The following is a 21,246-nucleotide window of genomic DNA, read 5'->3' as shown; positions in this document are numbered from 1 at the left end:
CAAATATAAATATTCAAGACAGTAGTTTCCCTGAAGCTTGTTTTAAAAGACATTGGGGCCCCTCACAACTTAATTGTGGGGAGCACAACCTGAGCATTTTGTACCACTTAGTTCTTGCTTTTCCTGAAGGAGTAGAATAACTTTCTGTTGAATAATAGAGCTTTCATTTTTAGTTCAGGTCCTAGGGCACTGTTAGGTAATGTGGCATGCCCTATTTGTAGGTAATGTTTCCCTTTCTCTCCTTGTATAGTTAGAAAAAGAGGGAATGCCAGAACAGTTAGTTCTTTGAGAGAAACAGTGTTAGTGACCCCTGGAATTTCTTTACCAGTATGGTGCATCATCCCATAAATATCAATCCTGAGCAGCTGTCAAACAAACTACAACCTCAGCTGAGTTTCTCTTTGAAAAATAGTAGTATATATTTGTAGATTTTCATTAAAAACATTTCTAGTTGTAGAGATTTACTGGTTAGTGGGATTATATGCCCTAATTCTTGTAATGTTATGACCTAAGCTTTGACCTAGAGGGATTACTCTGCAGGAGTGAGAGGTGACAAACTTCTATATTAGTTGTGTTCTGAGTCAGTGTGAAGTGTTGTAGAAATATTATGTCAAGATCATTGAAGTACAGGCATTTTATTTCTAGTACTCTGATTTAATTGTGATCTTGCTTTAATTTCAAGTGTTTTGTAAATTCTAGGACAAACACTGTTTAAAAACTTTTTTTCTTTTTACTGTTAGAGGTCACTTTTTAAAGAGAAACATGAAAAGAGGAGATATTTATTCCTTTGAGCTGTCTAGCACTGAAAAGCACAGTACAGGCATATTCCTAAAAAGTACTATTTTTTTTTCCTTTGGATTTTCCTACCTCTTACAGACTTTCTGTGATTTTGATGGCAATTACAGAAGTGAAGATTGCTTCAGTATCTTTCCCATTAAACTCAATTGTTTTATTTTTGTGATGTCTTTACAAGCATACTAAAGGAAAGTGCTTTCCTTTTCTTGGTTGGAATAAGAATGTGTTCATTGTTTGTTATTATAGAGACCACTTTCTCATTTAAACTTAAAATAAACATCTGAAAACACCTTCCTTGCCCCCTCCTGAAAAAAACTATCAGTGATTCCAGAGTCAGCCTAATGGCCCCCATTAAGCAGGTGGAAATCAATTGTTTATCTTCTTGGTTCTTAAGGGTGTGTATTTCTGGGAAATCTGATTTAGAAGGAAGGAATGCTCCTGATATTTTTTCCTTACCACCCCAGGCCCCCCAGTTTAAAAGGACAAATTAATTGCTGTTCAAGAGTGGTTAAATTCTGTTTGTTTTTCAGGTGTGGCTTTGTGAAGTGTTGGAAATACTAGGCTAATGTTATTAATTCTGATGTAACAAGCTTGATGTGCTATAATTCTCCAATATTTCTGCTGATTATCTTGTAAAAATATAAATGTAGTTGGATTGCATATTTAAAACAGCTAATGCAACCGATCTAGAATTTGTAAGAAATTACTGTCATGGATTAACAGATGAACATTGTGTTTTGATTAAAAGATAGCTGAAGTCTGGTGTTGGGGCAGGCTTGCTTTCTACAGGTCAATCAGTTATGAATGAAAGCTGCAGATGAAATAAGTGAACTAATCTGATATATCATAGGATGTTATGACAGTAAGTCGTGTAAGCTGCTGATAAAGTCAAATAACTTGGTCAGACTACTGGTGAAAATAAACATATTGGGAAAGTAATCTGATATATAAGTCAGTAAGTTAAGCCACAAAATATTCCTTGTCATACCTGTTGTAATTAATTCTTGTTTAAAATAGAACTTGCCATTCTTTTCTCCTCCAAAACCAACTGGTGAAGATAAAGGCATTTCTGTCTTAGAAATTGTAGTAGGAGAAGGCAAAGGTCAGAGATGTGCTCTTTTGGTTTTTTTAATCAGGCTTTTTTCAGTTTTTGTTTAAAATCTAAAGTTTCTGTTGCTGCTATGGTTAACAGCAACTTTTATGATTTACAGTGAAATTTTGGCTTGTTTTGCTTTTGTCTAAGCCACAACACATATGCCACTACGAACTTGGGTGGTTACTGATTTTGCCTAAATGCCCTTGATTTATTACAGTAACTCCATTAACATCCAGTCACAATATGCAGGTGCCTGCACAGGCAAAAATAGTGCAATTTTCCTATGGCTTTCAGTAGCTTTGATCTCAATTTCATCTTTTTTTTGTAGTTGAGATTTTTTTAATCTCAATTTTGGTACTCTAAAATAAATAGTTTCTTTATTTCTTTTTTTTTTTTGTCTTTTGCAAAGAACATCTCATATGTTAAAGAAGAGTAAATCACAGGCAATATTTTCCTGTGTAGCCAACTATTTTCTATTCAGTAGCTTCCTCAGTGTACCAATGGCATGATTTTTACATGTGGCTGTGCACCTGCATATGTGAAGTATCAGTGAAAGAGATGAAGTGGACGTTTAACAGAAAAGAGTGATAAGAGTTGGAAGTAAAAGGTGCAGTTTAAGAGCAGGTTGTCAGAATATGACATTTCTCTCGCCCAAAAGATCCTTCTGAAGTTCATGAAAAGTAAGTACACGCATTTGGATGTGGACAGCTTTGGGCACAAGTCTTGTGTGTACCCAGACATGACTTGTGCTGGACCTACATGAGAAAAACCTTCTGGATGTTGCTCTTTAGGTTATCACTTGTATGGGTTTGGTCCCCTTTTATGCAAGTTCAGGAGGCTGCCCTTTCCTCTTTTCTTTACCAAAGTACTGAGTTTGTAAGGAGTGGATTGGGACAGGCCACTAATTAGTGGCTTGATGCAAAGCCCATTTAAGTTGATAGCTGCCATTAACCTGAGTGTCCCTGAATTAGGGCCATGTGTCTTGAGAATGGACACAATGGCAATTCTTTAGCACATCTATTAAGTTACCAAACAGTGTTTCCAAAATTAACAAAACCTGACTTTATTACCGTTTGTCCATCCTGTAAACTCTCATTTCCTTTTAAATTTTGCATCAGCAGTTCCTTGTAAAACAAACAAAAAGTCCCAATTAAAAAAAATAATTGGGGGAATTACCTCGATGGGCAATATTTGAAATACTCTGTTCATTGATCTACAGGAGTGTTGGAAGACTAAAGGCACTCTTAATTCTGACAGCCTTGAAGAAAACGGCAGAAACATGAGACTTTTTATGTATGCAAGTTAGTGCTCCTAACCTTTCAAAGTACATTATTTTTAATTCTTTTTGTCAGAACTGTGATTCCCAAGAAGAATCAGTTCTGTGATATCATTCTATGTGTGTTTCTGGTGCAGTCTCCTGTTGAGGTGTAGGAAAATTCCCAGTGGCTGCTCCTAATCTCTGAATTAAGGAGTTGACAAGAGATCTTGTGTAGTCACATAGTCAGGTTCTCCAATGTGTTAGGTCATGACAGATTTTAAATAAATAAATGAAAAAGTGGAAGGCCTGTATTTCAGGAATTTCATACATATTTCTGGTTTTATCACCCAAAATATGTTGTTATCCTGTGTGTTTTTGTTAGCTGTTCAAAAGAAGATAGGGTTATTGTGTGTTAAATGCTTCAAATCTGTAGCAATAAACATTAGGTCATGCAGCTGTGTGGCTTTCTAATTATTTTCAATTTTTTAATATGTAGTTTGTCCTCTATCTTCATTAACGGTGAACCCGTAGACCTGGTAACCTGATATTTCATCTTGGGTCTGAGGGGTGCTAAATTCTGTCCTCTTCTGAAGAGCCTTGAAAGCACTGTAGAAGCCTTGTGCTGGAAAGCAGAGAGGTGTCCAGAGCTCCTTCACCTTCTAGTGGTCTGTAGGGGAGACCCATGGATTGCTCTTCAAATGAACCAACTGCAAGTGAGGTCAAGATTTCAGTCTGGATCCCTCACCTGTTGCATTTAGAAACCTGAAGGGTGATACAGAGTTGGTAAATATGTGACTCTGCAGTTGGCAGCTCTGTTGCACTGTTGCTGTCTTTCCCTAGTTTTTGGAAAGATAAATTATCAGGCACTTAATCCATGAACAGTCTTGAAAAGCATATATTCCTCTTTAACACAGCTTCCATATTCCTGTTTAAGAAAGAGAAGGTTAAAAAAAAATGTTGGATAGGGAGAACTCATAACCCAACCTTAAAGTGAACAGTCTCTTGCAATGTGTTTGTGGTCTTGTGGGTGTTGATGTTTCCTGTGATTAAAAAAAAAAGGAGGAGAACGGAAAAGTTACTAGAACAGCTCAGTGTTCTGAATCTGGTTTGGGGAGCAGATAAGTAGATGTTCATCCATTGTTTATTGCTGTTGACTGTGGCTTCTGACCATGTAAATTGGTCAGAAATTCTTTTGCTGTTTTCCAAATAGCTAATTTGAGAATTTTCAGTAGTGTTTGGCCTGTCTTCTGTTTAGAGATACATTTGACACCGTTAGTAAGGGAAGCTGTGGCTCTGGCTGTGTTGGTGTGCAGAAAGTGTTCTTTCAAAAAGTTAATCCTCTATTTCCAGCCATGAGTTTTCCCAGGGTAAGAGCAGGGATGTGGTCACTGTGTTACAAGCACAGCGTCCAAACCCCAATCCCTGTATAAATGTTACTGTCTCAGGGCACAGGGAAGGTCCTTGCAATGTTATTTCTGGGTGGCTTCAACAGATCTGGGATTGCAGGAGTGCCTTGTCCTTTCCTGATGTGGAGCTACCCAGGATGGGGCACCTTCCACCAGGAGTCTCCACCCCAGCCAGTAGCTTTGTGATCTGCCACATTTTTCTCATCAGAGATGAAGAGTATCCAGAAGCTTTGGAGAGTGGTCTTAATGGCATGTGGGAAGGAGTATGATGTGAAATTTTGTGTTTACCCAGAAAGCAGTGTTGATATAAATGTAAATATGAGGACTAAAGATTTGGGTAAAGCAGAGGAGGAGAAATATAAATGAGATTCTTATGTATTTGTGTGTCCTTTAATGTCAGCTGAACTTGTACTCTCTGTCCCTGTAAAACTTTTATGTCTGCAGCTTTTGCTAAGGTTTCTTTTTTCTTTCTTTTTTTTTTTAATGGTCTTTTTTTTGGTCTTTAACAAGGGAATGTCATGCTTGCCAAAGTTTCCCTTCTCCCCACTCCTTTCCAGCTGTCACACAGAGAGGATTTAACCCCTTAGTCATTTTGCTATCAAGTTGCTGTGACAGCTGTTTGTCTCAGGTAATTCTACTTTATCCATAGCTGAGCCTAGAGATAACTGATATATGAATTTCTGTTAATGTGCTAGAGACTGTACTATAAACTTGGTAACCTGTGTTTTCTTGAGGCTGCTAAAGGGATAGTGCAATTCTTCATGGTTGAACACTGTGTGTATTTATGAAGAGAAAGATGTTTAAGGCACTAATATAATACCATATCTCTTAGTGAGATTGAAGTTGGTGGAGACTGTTTTTAAGATGGAAAACTGTGCACAAACTGAAATACTTTGCCAGACTTGTTGAGCTGAGTTCTCTTGACTGTGGAGATGCAGTTGTTTTTGTTACTCTTGATGTTGAAGGATCATGTTTTTGAGGAAATATCACTGAGCATTTTCAGAAGCTTTGTAAAATTTCTTAAATTACACATGGAGCCAGATGTGATCCATGCGATATAATAAATAAGTCTCCAATCTTAAATTTACTTAAAACCAAATATCAGTTTGCATACTTGAAAATTCAGTTTCAATAAATTACTTCATTCAATCAAGTATATTCTCTAAAAAGCTTTGTTTAGAGGCATTGTGTAGTTTAATGAGTTAGCACTACTTAGAAATGTATGGCAAAACTTGAGTGGTTTTGTGTTTTATCCTATGAGGAAGTCACTAAATTTAAATAGTAAATAAAGAAATAAGCAAGTCTTTTCTTCTGCATTTTTGAAGATTGTTGTTGAATATGCATAACTAGTTTTAAATTGTGTATTCACCTTAATCACTTTCAGTTATTAAACTTTGTAGGAAAAGGGGGGGGAAGTATTAGTGCAGTTCAAAATTATCATTCTGAGGACAGGAAATCTATTTTTAATATTTTTTTCTTCCTGTCTTTAATAGTAATGGCCACTCTTCAATTTGTGCATTTTGTTTGCTTGATTTTTTTGTTTGGATTTTTTTTAAATTAATATGAAAGTTTAGAAGTCCCCAGTTCAATTGAATACCTCAACCTGAGGATTTGGAGGTCCTTGTGGACTTTTTAAATACTACCATCCATTATTTACTAGCGATTGTAGGGGCAAAGGTTTTTTTTTTTTTTCCCTATTATGAGTTGAAGATGAGATAATGGTAATTTTTTTTTAATGTCTTGAATGAATGCCTTGTTTTTTCATTTGTAAAACAGAACTCTGTTTGTAAACACAACATTCAAAAACATAAAGGACGTACTTCTTTGGTGAAGATGTTAACTGAATACCAAGAATGACCAGAAAGAGCAGCTTTTGTTGTCATGATAATATCTCACTGTTTTCAGAGGATAATCAGGCTAAAATGTACCCAATCAATCTTCAGGACTTGGTTAGATTCTTGTATGCTGGAGATGTGATTTACTGGTTTTTTTAAGGAGGGGTTGGAATTGCTTTAAAATGCATAAACTTCATGTTCTTACCAGTGTAATGCAGAAAAATCTTGCTTGATCACATGAGAATAATTGTTGCTGGTGTTTTAAAGTGTGTGGAATGGGGGGTGAGAGAGAAAGAGGCTTGAGTGTGAGTGTTTGCAGCCCTGTTAGCAGGATAATACTCTGGATGTTAGTAAAACCTTAGCATAAAACTAAGGAAGGCTAATCTTGGGCAGGGAAGTTGTACACTTCCATATTAGTGCTATGGAAATGCATTTAAAAGAAAGTTTAAAAAGTGTACATTTCTGGTATTACAGCAATTTATTGCTAAGAAGGAAATAAGTAGATATTTTCTTACACAGAGCTGACAATTTTGTGTTCCTTTTTTTCTGGAGTAATTTTTTTTAGTTGCAGTGGACCTGATTTCTTGCTCCTGACCTTCTACAGAGATTGTCTGTATTGTTTTTTATAAGCATGTGAAATATTTGTTACACTTTTGAAGTCTGTTTTGGTTTTTTTTTTTGGGGGTAGCAGATTCTTTAAGTGTTTTTGTTCTGTGCCAGTTACAGTTGCAGAAATGGTGGTGTCTGTGTCTTGATCAGGTTATCAGTTACATGGAGTTCTGGTAAGGAGCTGAACCACTTGCTTTCACTGTTTTACTTTCCTCTGCATGAACAAAACTGTAGGAAACATTTTGTGTTTGCCTTGTCTCTGGAAGAGCTCTTTGCTGTTGCTGAAGTGGTGGTAACACAGCGAAACTTCAGTTGGGCTGGGTTGGAGTTTTAGGTTGTTTTATGGGTTCTGAACCCGGATTTGTGAGAATTACATTTTAGGTGGTGTATTTTTTCCTCCTTTTTAAATATAAACATGAATAGGCAGACATAGTTGTTAGAAAAGCATACCTAGTTAAACAAAAAACAAATTTGGTTATTTCTAGTTGTGTACAGTTTACAGGTAAAGTACAAATGAAGATCAGACTGTGAATGTGCGTGTTCTGTTTGTTAAACTGAATTTAAAGCACAGTTTACCCTTAATTCAGTATAAAGAAGAATTTGGTCTGGAGCATTACTTGGTATCTGTATTTATTTTGTTTAGAGTATGTCCAAAATATGTTACTGCTTTTAGTATGTATATCATTGTCTTTGGAGATTAAATCAATTTTTAGTCTTTCTCTCTTCTTCCATGCTCAGGTTTTACAGACAAAATCTTTCATGTATTGAGTGGTTGTATTTCTTCCCTAAAATAAAAGCTGAATGCACATTGGTGGTTTTTGTATTAGCTGCATTTTTAACTTTTCTATCTAAAAGTCCAAAATAAACTGTTTTTTCACTTGAATGAGGCAATAGGAAGGGAGCCAGACAGAAGACTTAGTGAAACACAAAGCTTACTGGGTGTGATTCATACCTATTGGCATATAATGTGTGAGAAAAAAATAGGAAGAGTCCAATTTGAAATAACATTGATTTGCAAACTTGCTTTCTCTAGTTCTGTTGGAAAACATGTTTGAAGCCTAAAATATGTAGATAAATCCATGATAAAGTCATTGAATTTCACACTTGGCACGCTGCAGGGATGTCTTGTAACCAAGCATCTCTTCAGTTTTCTATTGGGTTGGATTAGTGTTGGTAGGAAAACATACCTCCAAAAATTCTGAAGTATTTTTGGCCTTCTGTAGGAGAATGGAATTCACTGTTTGTATTTTTATTTTTGTGTTTACTTGAATGCAAGATCCTATTGTCTTGGTGTTACCCCAAGAGCTATTGTGGCTACTCCATGAAATGATTAAACCAGACAGCTTTGCTTGTAGGACAAACATTTTTCGTATCGTGATGTTTCGACCATTTTCAATGCGACACCTTATCCCGTTCCAGTTTTTTTCTGCAGCATCTTCATGAGTCATAATCCTTGCAAAAGAACACAGCTTAAAATAATCACTGATTGTTTCTTTGCAATTCTGTTCACTGCCCATTGCAAATAAATAAGAGCAGAAACTACAATATCATTTAATCCTTTACTGTTTGCTTTTGACGTGCAAAACACTCTCTTGTAATAGAGAAGTAATCCATAAGGAGGGGAGCTGCTCTTTCATCTTCCAGAATGCTAAATGAAGGCCAGGCTTTTATGAAGAGATGGTGATTTAATGAAGATGACTGAGTTTTGGAGTAATGAAAAGCTTTTGTATGTCTAAAAATGCTGTTGGTGCTTTACCAGTGCAGAGCTCAAATGGCTGTGTTGTGCAGGGTGTCTCTGCAGGGTTGGTGCTGAGATGTGAAGAGACTGAATGGAATGGGAATGCAAACATTTTTCCCTTAGTTGGATTTTAGAAAACAAATGCACATTTCTGCCACTTTGTGTATGAATGCATAGAGTGTCTCTCATGTTTTCTCTCCTCCGTGTAATACTTTTATTTTGGTAACCTTGAAAATATCTCTGATATCATATTCCCTTGCCAGAGGACAGTAGTAAGCACACAAAAAAAAAATGGAGCATGAACTTTGTCAATGCTACTTATGACAGGAATCTCTGAATTAGATATTTTTCTTGCAAGTACTTCTAAGATTTTGAATTTTAAAAGCTCCTGAACTAAAAAAAAACAACACCAAAACCCCTGAAACACCAAAACAACAACAAAACCCCAACCAAAACTACACCACAAAAAAATTCCAATCAAAAAGAAACCAATACAAAAGACCTCCCAAAAAACCCAAATCCCATTAAAAACACGAACAAACCAAAGCCCTCATATTTTTCTGCTTTCGATTGTTCATTTTATTAGTTTATTTGGAAGATTTGTAACAGTCTGTAATATTACTACTTGCAAAGCAAGTCAGGTAGTGCCTGACACTTCCAAAGGAAGCAGAGAGAGGTTTTAAAGGATGGGAGACCACATCTCCAGACCAATCCTACAGGCCTTCATGAATCAGGGGAAGAGCCTTTTGTTTTTCCCTCTTTCTAAATCACCCCTTTAAAGTAGGAAGTAATCAACTTCTGTAAAAGTTAATATCTTTTTTTCTTCCACCAAGATTTTAAAGAAGGTTGTGATTCTTCACAAAAAGGCTCTAATCCTCTGTTGGTGTTTGGTATGTAAGGGCTGTACAGTTCAATCAGAAGTAATCTTCAGAGTTGCTAAATGATTTTAAGGTTGTCAGAAATGTAGAGAAAGCAACCACATTGTTATGTTTTTCATATATCTGATCATCTGGGGTGAATGAACTCAGGTAACTTAAATTTCCTTTTTAAGCTTTCTGATGGCTCGAATTACTGGCTGGTCCCTTTGTAGCAGTACACAAACTCTTAAAAGTGTAAGAGTGACATGTGTGGCAAGGATGCTTAGAACTCGATATGTTAGGTGGTTAAATTTCAAGACATCAAGAGTGTGTGTTTGTGAATACACTTCTGGGTAGAAGGAGAAGCATTCTAAGAGCTTGCTTTTTGGTTTGTAGAGCGATGTAGCAAACCCAAAGGTTTTTAGTTATGCATGTCTGTCTTATATTCACTAAACCCATTTCATTTTCAAGATACTTGTTGAATAATGGCTTCAATGATTTGCTTGTTCACTATGTACTAACATTTTCCTTTTCCCCTATCCTGTTAGGTAAATACCTGCACCTAGGAGATGGTGTGTAATGCAATTTATATACTCCATGCCAATGATTATATTCCTTTTGACCTTTGAATAGTCTATATTTGTTTTATAAGGTGAGTGGTATTTTTTCTCCTAGATGCAGCTGTTTATAGGCAGGTAGTCTTAGTGCTCTGTGGACTATCATAAAAAACCCCCTATTTTGTACCTTTATTTCTGCAAGTGCTAAGTGGCATCTGTGTGACAATGCACTTGTGCTGCAGTGAGGAATCAGCCCGAGTTTGGCCATCTCTCCTGGCTGTGTCATAGGTTGTCTCCGAATTGGATCCTGGAGAACATGCTGTTGCCATAGCAATGGAAGTCCTTTTGAAGGCAGGATTCTTGGCAGAGCTGTTGCATCTCCTGAAGTGCTGGTGCATTGATCTGCAAGTACCTTGTCAGTATTAGCACAGAGCCGGAGCAAAAAGTGTGGGAAGCAGAGATTTCCTTGAAATACATTCTTTTCTTTTTTGGTCAGTCGAACACCCTCTTCATAAAGCTACAGCTTTTTAAAATCTTACTCTGTGAACTTTATTTTTATGTTTGACGTACTTGGCTTGAATGCACATATAGGTTGTGTGGTTGTAACAGCTAACTAATGTTTATTGCAAAAGTATCACTGTGTGGCTTTCTGAGTTTCCCAAAGTACTTGTCCCTTTTAGTACCTGGAAAAAGTATTTTGAGAGGATTTCCTTCCTGATTTTTGGTTAGTGCAAAAAAGTTGTGAAAAGATGCTGCTTCATTCATTATCCTTTTCTACTTGATGTTTTCCTTTCTTCAAAGTAAAATGGTTGCCTTGCCATCATATTATTTATATTGCACAAGCCTAAATGTGACACTAATGGGGGAGAATCAGTTGTGGAGACGTAAAGTTCTGTATTTATTTGGAAAATATCCCTTACATAGGATCCCCTTTTCAGCAAACTCAGCTAGATCTTTGTGTATAAATACTTTCTGTAACTGTAGTTACCAAAGGCTAATTGTTATCAAATTAAGAAAAGGCTATGAATTTCTTGTGTCCCATCAGATAATATAGTTTTGGGGTTTTTTTGTAAGTGAGGTTTTTCTTCCTCAGGTTGAAGTGTGGGAAATCAGAGACAACTTCTAGAGCACAGATAGTCCAGACAGTGGTAATGTCCATTTCTACATGTGCCGTGAGGACAGACCTGATTAATTCTTTGCTTATTTAAAAAGATCAAGCAATTTTGAAGCTGAAGAATACAAAGAAAAAGTGAAGACTTTTCTGAGTCAGGAGACAATGTGATTAACACTGTGCAACATTCTTTCATGTGGACTGGGATTTCCATGTTTAAGTGTTCTTTTTTTTACTGAAAGAGCCTCTAGATGAAAAAAATTCTGAGGTTACCCATGTAGCTTGTTCTATCCTTTGCAGCTTTTTATGTAACATAGTCTTTAGCTTTATCACTTTCTCTGAAATAGGAGATACAAATGAGAATTAAGCAAACATTTCATTCTTCTTTTTTCTCCTTCCAAGTGAAATTAAGGACGAATGAAATAATTAATACTTTATTTGTACTTGAAAAGAACTTCCTGCCTGCTGGAGCAGAGGTGTGCATGTGCCATACCAGTGATCTTGAGCTTGGGTTTTGTTTTTCAGTCCCTGCCTGCCCTTGCCCCCTTCCCAGAGCAGGGAGGCAGCACAGCTTCAGGTTGCCTTGGCCTTGGGCAGCGTTACTGAGCTGCTGCTCTGAGCAGTTCAGACAGGACCTGTTCCGACAGGGCCTGTTCCTCGCAGCTGCTCCATGTGCTGGCCTAACCTGGGCAGACAAGCTGGGGTGTGAGTGGCCTTGGCACAGTGACCACATCCTGCACCAAGGAGAGGGCAGCACTGATTGCAAGGAGAGTGTGAACCAAGGCAGTCACACCCTGCAAGGTGTCTGCTGCTGTTGTTTTCCCCTTTGAAGCAAATTTAATGCTGCATCAGCTGATGTGTGTCCTGGAGCTCTTCAGCTCTCCTTGGGCATGAACACAGCTGTAATAACCCAAGTATCCTCAAACTGTTGTGCCAGTTGGGCACATTTGGGGGAAAAAAGGCCTTTCCCAGTTGCAGCAAATGTTCTGTTTATGTGTCCTGTTAGCCTTTGAGTCAGTACCAGTTGGGTGGGCCCTGCTTTTGGGGTTGTGGCAGTGGGGTCACTGACATACACTGGGATAAGCTCACTGTGTTCTGAATATGTAAGTGTGTGTTAATACTGGCCTGATTTCAGGCTTAGTAAAGGTAGCATTTTAAATGAGTTTAGTAGGAGAAGTTAGGTATTTATCTTTTTAAATTCTGATTCTGAAGTAATTTTATACTTGCATGACTAATTCTTCAATAAAAGGTGCAGATCATGTAATTCATGTGACAAGTTTATGTATTGGGATATTAAATACTTTTCAATATTCTCTGGTTTTCTCATCTGTTGTACTGGATCTGTGAAATTACAGAGACATGGAATAGTGAATTATGAACAAAATACAAAATTCTCAAAATGTGATTTAAAAAAAAAAATCTGAATTACTTTAACGAATTAATATCTAAAAATTCACTAGGAATAGCAAAGTCCTAGGAAATACTATTACTTACTTGCTACTCAGTGCTATTGTTTTTGTAAATAAGTTAAAGCAGGCATTATCTCCATCAAAAACTTTTGCCAAGGTTGTATTATTGCATAGTGAAGAGAAAATATTCTTGAGTTTTGAGGGACATAGCAGAGGCAAAATTTCTGTTCCTAACTTGCTGCATAGTTGAGGAAGTGCCTTTCTCTTTTCTCTTTTCTGGTTCCCTCAGCTGTAAAATGAGGGCCAGTGTTCACACTGTAAAAGAGACAAGAAGTGTTTTTGAACTTCCTCAGTTTGTGGAAATGGAAGTTTTGGAATGGGTTAATAGGAATAACCTCATATGACCTAAGCAGAGTTAAATTAGCTCGCACATATTTTCAGTGTCAATACCACTCCCTGCTTTTGTGTATAGTTTTGATGTTTCTGTTTGTTTAATTCATTCTTCTACTTAAGTTGTTCGAGCTATGGGGTTTTTCTTTTTCAGTTTGGTTCTTGCTGCATCTACTATACAGCCTTTTAAATGTAAACTCTGTTATTTAAAAATGTGGAAATGCAAATTTCATTCTGGGGCTCATAGCAGCATTCTAGAAACTGTTTGAGCACACCTTCACAGATTACATATGCTTCTCATTTCTGTAAATTTAATTTGAATCTTGTCCAAATAAGAAAACACAGATAAATACATTTGCCTAAATTTCTTCAAGGAAGAAAATTTCTAGTCTAAAAAGGTTTCCTGATACATAAACAGAAAACAGCCCTGTCTATAGCTATCCTTTGTATTTAATGGATTAAATTCACTGTGACAGCTGGATATATGTACCAGTGTCTAGCCTATGGCCATGATCTGATAATCATGGATATGGTAACAAGTCGTCTAAAAAGATTCAGTAATCAAGTGGGTTTTTTGACAAAACCTGCTGTGACTGAAACAAGAGCTGAGGTTGTGTTAAATGTGACTGCATTTGCTGCTGTGCCTGTGTTCTGAGTACTTACAAAATACCCTTTGGGATGTTGTAGACAGAACCTCCACTTTAACAGCAGTGGAAAAGCTAATTGTGCTACAACAGTGTGGGTTTTAAAGTTATGAAACAAATTTGATTTAACCTAATGCTCATGAAGAAGTTAGTTTCAAAACATTAATTTCTCCTTCCCCCTGAAGTGCTTTTTAACTTGTTTGTTTCTTCTGTCATAAACCCAGTTGTTTAGCATTAAATGAAGCCTTTCGTGAAACAGATGATTCTTATAATTCTGAGGTGGAAGTTTAAGAAATCCTGATGAGTAAATAGGTGTCAAAGGGGAAGACTTCAAGCACTACAGATATTTTGAAAACAAATCCTTCACATATAAGCAGTGTGCTTTGGTCTCTGTTGGTTTGATTAGTGAAACCTGCATTGTAGGTAAATCTCCTTTAAGAGAACAGCAGGGCCTTGGCCCTCAAACAACCCTTTGAAATGCCAAATTCAACAAGTGTATTTTGCCAAACTAGCTTGTTATGACTCTTGTTTTATATTTGGTTCTAGGTTTTTTTTTGGGGGGTTGGAGAAGCTGCTTTACATTCTAGAAACCTGAGGAAAAACAACCAGGTTGGGATAAAAACAAGTGTTACAAACATTGTAGCTTTGTTCTCTCTTCTTTTACTTTAAATGGAATTTCTGATGTAGCCAGTGGGAACAATGTTTTAGAAAACACTGAAAGGGGGGGAGTGTGAATCAATGTAAAGAATTAAACATTCATTTAGGAAGGTGAACCAACTGTTGACCCCAATTTATAGATTACATTTCAGCAGCTTCTGAATGTGCTACTTGTTGTGAGGCTTTTTTTTTATTATTCATGTCAAGTTTCATGTCTTTTTGCAGTTCAAGTGATTTGAGGTACTTATTTTTAAACTTCACAGCAGCTTTTATGAGAAGTGGGATATTTATACTGAAGCAAGTGTTTGGGGTGACACAGAAAGCTGGGGAAATGGGAGGCAGAGGTGTCTTCCAGTGGATCCCTTAAGATTGATCCAGTAGAAACTGTTAGTGTGGGAAGACTGTTTACTTTTCCATGTGCCTGATGTGCAAGAAACTTTGGAGATTCTTATCTCTTTATTTGTTGTTAATGTGCAAAGTATACATTTGGTCCTTCACTGTTTTATTAGTGTAGATAGGTGCCTTCTCCAACTTGTTCTCGAAGAGTATTTGTCTGAGTTAAGTGGGAACAAAACAGAATGTGAAGGCAACTTTGGTGTTTATTTTGGCACGATTGTGTTATCAAAAAACTCAGAAGAAATCTGTAGAGCATCAGCATTTAGACAGAATACTGTTCAGCTTTGAAGCTGGGAAATCAAGAATTGTACCACTGTGCTCTTGGTGTTCTTCCTGCAGATGGTCACTGCCCTTCTTATGTCCTTGCTACTGTCCAAAAGCTACCAGCTTTTTGTTACTGGTTTTGGTAGTTGAGGGTGTCTTTCTTCTGGCCTTGGTGTGAGTTCCCCCTACTTTCTGAATTAATTGTTTTTTAATACAAACTTATTTTTTACTTGGAATTAAAAACTAAAGATGAGGTGTTAAAGTATTATTGTGTTTTGTTACAGTTTGTTAGTTATGCTGCTTCTAATAGTGAATATTAATGTCATAAATAAAACTTTCCTAACGTAAGTGCCACTGGGTAGCAAGGAAAACAGAAAAGTTAACTTGTTTTGCTTGGGGTAGGTTTGAATTTGGATGTTCACTGAAGTTTATTAATTTTTTTAATTTTATTTGGTCATTTGCATAGTCCTAGGCTTGCTTTCATCCATGTGGTTAATATAATTAACTGCTTCTAGGTGCATGTGATTGCTCCAGGCATATGAGCCAAAGGAATGCCAGTCCTGAACACTGTATTCTGTTTTGTGTTTTTAGTTAATCTTTCTATCATATCTTGATGGACAAAAGGTCCAGGGACAATTCAGTAACTTTCTCTTTCATTGCTGTTCCTGGTGGTGTGATTTTTTTTTTTTTTTTTGGATAGAGATGTCTTGTACAAAAAAAGAAAGTGGACATAGAAAAGAAAGTGTGCATATAAATATTAAGAACAGTGAAATACACTTTGATTCCCTTTTACTGCAAGAATGTTCTTCCAGGATGCCTCAAGATTGTCATAATCACCTTTAAGTTTCAAATATTTTTCCTTTAAAAAAATCACTTGTCTTAAAGTTTTTTCTCACACACGTATTTCTGGAAATGTACAACTGAAAATGTAAGTGGGAGGCACAGCAGTGTCTGCAATCACCCCTGAACCAGTGACAGATTTAGTGTTTTGAGACTTTGCATTCCCATGGGGCTAGGAATAGGCTTTTGAGTATGTTTTTAGCCTGCTTTTTCCTCTGAAGCCTCATGACAGATTAACTTTAAAAGCAGACAGATTTAAAAAAATAAAAAAGAGATAATTTTTTGTTTCCAGTCTGTTTGGATCTTTGAAATGTGCAATATATAGAACTAATTTGCATGCATCGAGAATTTATAGTGAGAATTATATTGTTATTTCTTTGTAGGAAGCTTGTTGAACTTATTCAGATAAAAATTTAGGAAGCCAAGGAGTGACTTAATTTCTCAGAAGTCTCATAAACTTAATGTGCAGCTCACACATGTGAAATTCCATGTTGTGTTCTGTAGCAGTTGTAGAAATGAACAAACTGGAAGTGAAAAAGCACTAGAACCATCTGGTGTCCCACTTCTGTCAGTGCTGGCATACCTGGCTATCTTTCTGAATTCTTTAGTCTTGATTCTTTCTTTCTCTGACCTTAGTATTTCCTTTGTTAGTATTCCTTGATTTTAGATAACTTAATTTATCTCAGTTTGGTAAAAGATGTAGCTTTAGATCAGTGAACGTATCAGTGATATTTTCTGTATGGCTAAAAGTCAAACAGTTGCTTTTTGGGTGGGTTCATTTGAATCCTGTAGAGATTGCAGAGGAAATGTTGGTATTGTAAAGTTCCTACAAGACTAAGTATTCTCTGCTTGAATGATACACTTTAAGTAGTTGCATTACCTTTATTAGGACAGGATTTTGCTATTGAAATTTAGTTTGGATGCTGGGTTAACAATCCCATCCTATGTCTGTATTGAAGCCACTTGCATGCTGGTAGTTTTTACTCTTCTCTTTATACACCTTGTAGATAAATTCACATGGTCTCAGACATTTTGGGGCTATTGTTGTGAATTCTAGTTATCTCTTTTTCCTCGAGGACTTCTGTAGAGGGTGTCAGTGAACAGAAGTTATTGGCATAATGGCTCCAATTGTGCAAATAAATCTTCTGTTGCTGTCCCACAGTGAACAAGCCTCTGCTGAAGTGGCCTGTCTGGTTTTCTTCCTGCCTGTGAGTGATAGGAGTCAGGCTGGCCAGGAGCCATGTGAGCACAGCGCTGCACATGTGGTGGGGTTGGCTTGTGGTTTATGTTCTGCAGTGAACAAACTCTTTCTGCATTTACTGCCAGCCTGGGTTGGAGAGCAGAAAGAGACTGTTAGGGTTTGTCTGTTTGGAGGGAAAGAGTTCAGCCAGAATGGTGAGCTTTTTTGGGGTGTGGATATTTAGTTTCAGAAACTTTATCTGCCTGTCCGTAATTGTGTAATGGCTTAGGGCAACGCCAGGTACTTGGAAATTGTTTCTGACCTTTTGTGTTTGTTCAGTAGTATCCACTCTTTTACAAGATTATTTGTAGGGAAGTAGAAGTCCAAAAGAGCTGTGCTTTCATAAACTGTAAGTTGCTCTGTTGCTTTTTGGACATGCATATGGCCTGATGCTGGAAGTGCCTTGCAGATGCCTGTGTGTGCAGAGAGAGCTGGCTCTGCTCTCAAAGTAGACTCTTTTCAGTATGCCTCTAACTTATTGCTTCAAGTTGGAGCTCTGTTTTAATATGACTGTTCAAGTGTTTCTGTGCTGGATATAACACATTTTGACCTTTTTGTATTTAGTCTTTCTGATTTGACAAATTTTCAAACTGTGGGGATTTTGATGACTTCTCTTAGCACTTTCCTCTAGTTCTCCTTAGCATCAGAGTCAGAGAAAGTAGCCCTAGGAAGGGTTATGTGCTCATTTGTTTCAAATAAAATTTGATAATATCACATGTCCTTAAAATTATTTCCTGTAATATGTGTCTGGAGTTGGGAATGGAAAACTTTAAAAGTGAATGTCATGGTAACACAGGGTGCAGTGCAGTGAAGGAAGTGCCTTGGTAAGAGATATTGAGCAGTAGAAGGTTGCTGAATGTGTCTGCATTTCTGTGAATGTGGCTTCCTTTTCATGTTTCAGTGCTGACTGTGGAGGTACTTCCAGGTAGTAAGTTGCTGCAAATTATTTAAAAGCAATAGTGACAACCCCCCCTTTTTTTTTCTTGCACAGCTCCTGAATCAGCTGGGTATGTCTGGGTGGCTCTAGTTAAATCTGTACACTTAAGGAGTGGCAAATTGATTAAGAAGTTTGCCCTTTGTTTTTGTATTGTGGCTGGTGACCAAGTTGCTAATGTTTAAGAAAAAAAATCTCTCAGAAAGGAGCTCTACTTACAACTCTGCTTTTATTATGAGGATTATTAGAAATAGACACCTGACTGCAGGCTTATAATCTGCTCAAAGGCTTGCATGTATTTTGAATTAATATATTTTTTGCAGAATCGAGTTTTTCTTTTAATTTAACAAACAGAAAAAAACCTTTTAGGTAGTTCAGTTAACAGAAGGGATTTTTTAAAAAAAATTATTTTTAGTAAATGATGGCAAGAATGGGTGACTGGCTTGTGTAAGAGTATCCTTATTTTAGTTCTTCCTCCTCGGCACACTCTATGCATTGTGCATGCACAATGAGCTCCTGGTACCTCTCAGAAATAAAATGGAATTTATCTGTGTATCTGTGGTTTGAGATGTCATTTAGAGAAATGAACACCTCGACTGGTGTTGACTTAATTGATATTTTGATTGGGCAGACAACCAGGTGTGAAGTTAAAGGATGTGGGCTTCCATGTTATATACTTTAATTTTTCCCCCTCTAATCCTGGGAATGATTCATACAGGCATACAGTATAGGAACATAGTATTTATTGAATGCTGAAGTACCACTGTACAATTATTTTAATGTGAATTTAGTTACTGAATTTAGCTAAGAGAGAGAAGGTAAGTAAGTAGGATGTTGGTAGAACAGCCTTTATGCTGTTAATCATTGCTGCTGACAAATCTGTTCTGGCAAATTTGTGTCATTACTGGTCTAGATTATTTTCTGTAGGACTGCTTTCTGCAGGGGTACAGGTGATGATAGAAGAATAGCTGTGTATGTGTGTGGTAGACATGGGGTTAAGCATGCTCAGGACTGCAAAGGTGGGGAAACAACCCCAAATTTACCTGGTGCTGTTGGAGTCACTGTAGTACTTATTCCTCTGTGCTGGTGAGGGCACGTGTGATTGGAGTGCAGGGGTGGTGGGTTTTGGTATTCCCTCTGTTGTTACTTAATGAATTAATGGTTGCAGTTCTTGATATTTTAGTCTGCCTGTTTGCTTTTCTTGTAGAAGATCATAATATCCCTTTTTCTTTGCATTGAAGAAATAAACTGTTTTGTACTTGGTTAAGTGTACACGTATTTTTCCTGATTTCTTTAAGGGTGTTTGGCATGTGGCTTAAATTTTCCAGCCACGTGCTGTTACACTGTAAATATGCTGTCATTCTGAGAAGTGAGATTTGCAGTAAGGAATAATATTCTTTACTAGATAAACTCTGTATTATCTGCCTTATAACTCTTACATGGATCATAGAAACTAGAACACTACTATCCTAAAAGTAGTCACTGGAACATGGCTGCTTTATAATCGGTGTAAAATGTTCAACTACATCAAAAATACCCCATTCTGTTGGTGTTTTAGGTACTAAGCTTTGTCACAATACCTTCATTATGAGCTTAGGTTGGTCTTCCGGCTCGTATGGAGTCATCAGGCTTTACATTTCATTTATAGAAAATGCTTATGAGCACCTTTTAATGTACTGTAATCTTATTAAGCCAAGTTGCTGATGTTTTGTGTTAGGTTTGTGCTTTGTGTCCCTTCATGCTGAAGGATATGCTTGATCATAAATATAGCCCTGACTATTCCCGATTTAGGAAAATAAAAAAAAAAGATAGATTTGTAAGTACTTTGAATTTATACTGGTATTACACTTGTCTAAAAACTAACTTTCTGCTTTGTTTTTACAGTCCTTTAGCATCTGACACTAAGTTCTATTTACTTCCAAATTAAATATTTTGGGGAATGTTTTTCATTTTTCATCTAAAAATGTTTTAAGTGTAATATCAATGTGTGTTCTTCAGAGGTGCAAACCAGGGGGTTTAGTGATTTCCATTAGAACGCTTTTCACTTAAATCTGTGAGACTTTGCTGGGAATCCTTAACAGCTCTTGACACGGGTAGCTCAAGGCGTGGAGCCAGCGCGTGCAGTCTCAAGGGAGCAGACCCAAGTTCCAGTCCCAGCCTGCTGGCTCCTGGAGGCATTTTGCTCAGATCCTTAGGGGAATGCTGACCTTGTCTTCCTCAAATAAAAGTGGCACCTGCTGGCTAACCAGGAGGGGCTTTCAGGGAATTTGGAATGGAAGAGGGTACTTTGGTCTTGGTAGGCTGTGATACAAAACTTGGGTGAGGGCTAAAGAGTACGTGGCTCAAGGAAAGGATGAATAGAAAACAAAGAGAAATTAAGATTCTTGGCAGATAAGCACTGTTTTGAGTCATATCTGATGCTCTTTATTCAGCTTTTTGCACTCAGAGTATGATTTTCCTCGGTGTTCCCTGTTTCTCGTTTCTTTGGATTGTGCTGCAAAACATCTGAACCGCTTGTGTGCAGAAGTAGTGCCTCAAATAGGTGGTGTTAATTAAAACAAAACAATGTTTACTTGATGATTTTGAAATAATTAGGTTCTTATAGAGTAGCCTAATGCAGGGGAGAATCAACGATTCTCCAAGGTCTTAATTTTTAGTTTAGTAGAATAAAAATGGAGCAAGGAGAAACTCTGTTTTCTCTTTGCAAGGTCACTACATAAAATGCTATTCACAGCTTTTTATCTCATTTTGTAGTTTTATGGTGTGTGTATCTAATGAAAAGTAATATATTTGGTAGGGAGCAATGAGATTTCTTGCTGTTATTTCCAGAAGATTGGTAATAAAATACAAACTCAATGTTTGTCTTTTTTGTTAGATTTACATAGACTTAATCACAGTAATTGTGCAGTTTTGAGCCGAGAGTTAAATGTACAGGATTGTCTTTAAGCAGAGTTTTTTCCCCTTCATCTCTTCACTAAATAAATAAATAAATAAATGAAATCTTCAGATGCAAGAGTGAGTTGTACAGAAAGGAAAGGAAATATAATTTGTATTATATATAAGCTCAAATCAGCATTTTTAAAAAATAAGCTATTGAGTTATTGAGTGTTAAATTCTAGACTGCATTTAGGAGGGTAAATTGCTTATAATTCTGGAAGCACTGATCCTGATAGGAAAGGGTGATAATTAGTTTCTAATATGGACAGAATT

At 36.9% G+C, this 21,246-nt stretch overlaps 1 protein-coding gene across 10 annotated transcripts in view; it reads left to right on the top strand.

Annotated features, from left to right (window-relative positions):
• TCF12 (transcription factor 12) overlaps positions 1 to 21,246 on the top strand; it is a 162,811-nt gene that overhangs the window by 4,122 nt on the left and 137,443 nt on the right. The window contains exon 1 of one of the 10 annotated variants that reach the window (XM_017827495.1): positions 10,549 to 10,566. The exons of the other annotated variants lie outside the window; for them this stretch is intronic. The gene's annotated coding sequence lies outside the window, so the exon portion shown is untranslated. Of the gene's footprint in view, positions 1 to 10,548; positions 10,567 to 21,246 lie in introns of those variants that run through there. 10 annotated transcript variants of the gene reach the window in all.

The sequence above is a fragment of the Lepidothrix coronata genome, unplaced genomic scaffold, assembly GCF_001604755.1.
Source record: "Lepidothrix coronata isolate B3197 unplaced genomic scaffold, Lepidothrix_coronata-1.0 Scaffold140, whole genome shotgun sequence".
In the NCBI taxonomy this organism is placed as follows: Eukaryota; Metazoa; Chordata; class Aves; order Passeriformes; family Pipridae; genus Lepidothrix; species Lepidothrix coronata.
This window is presented reverse-complemented; position numbering and strand designations above follow the sequence as displayed.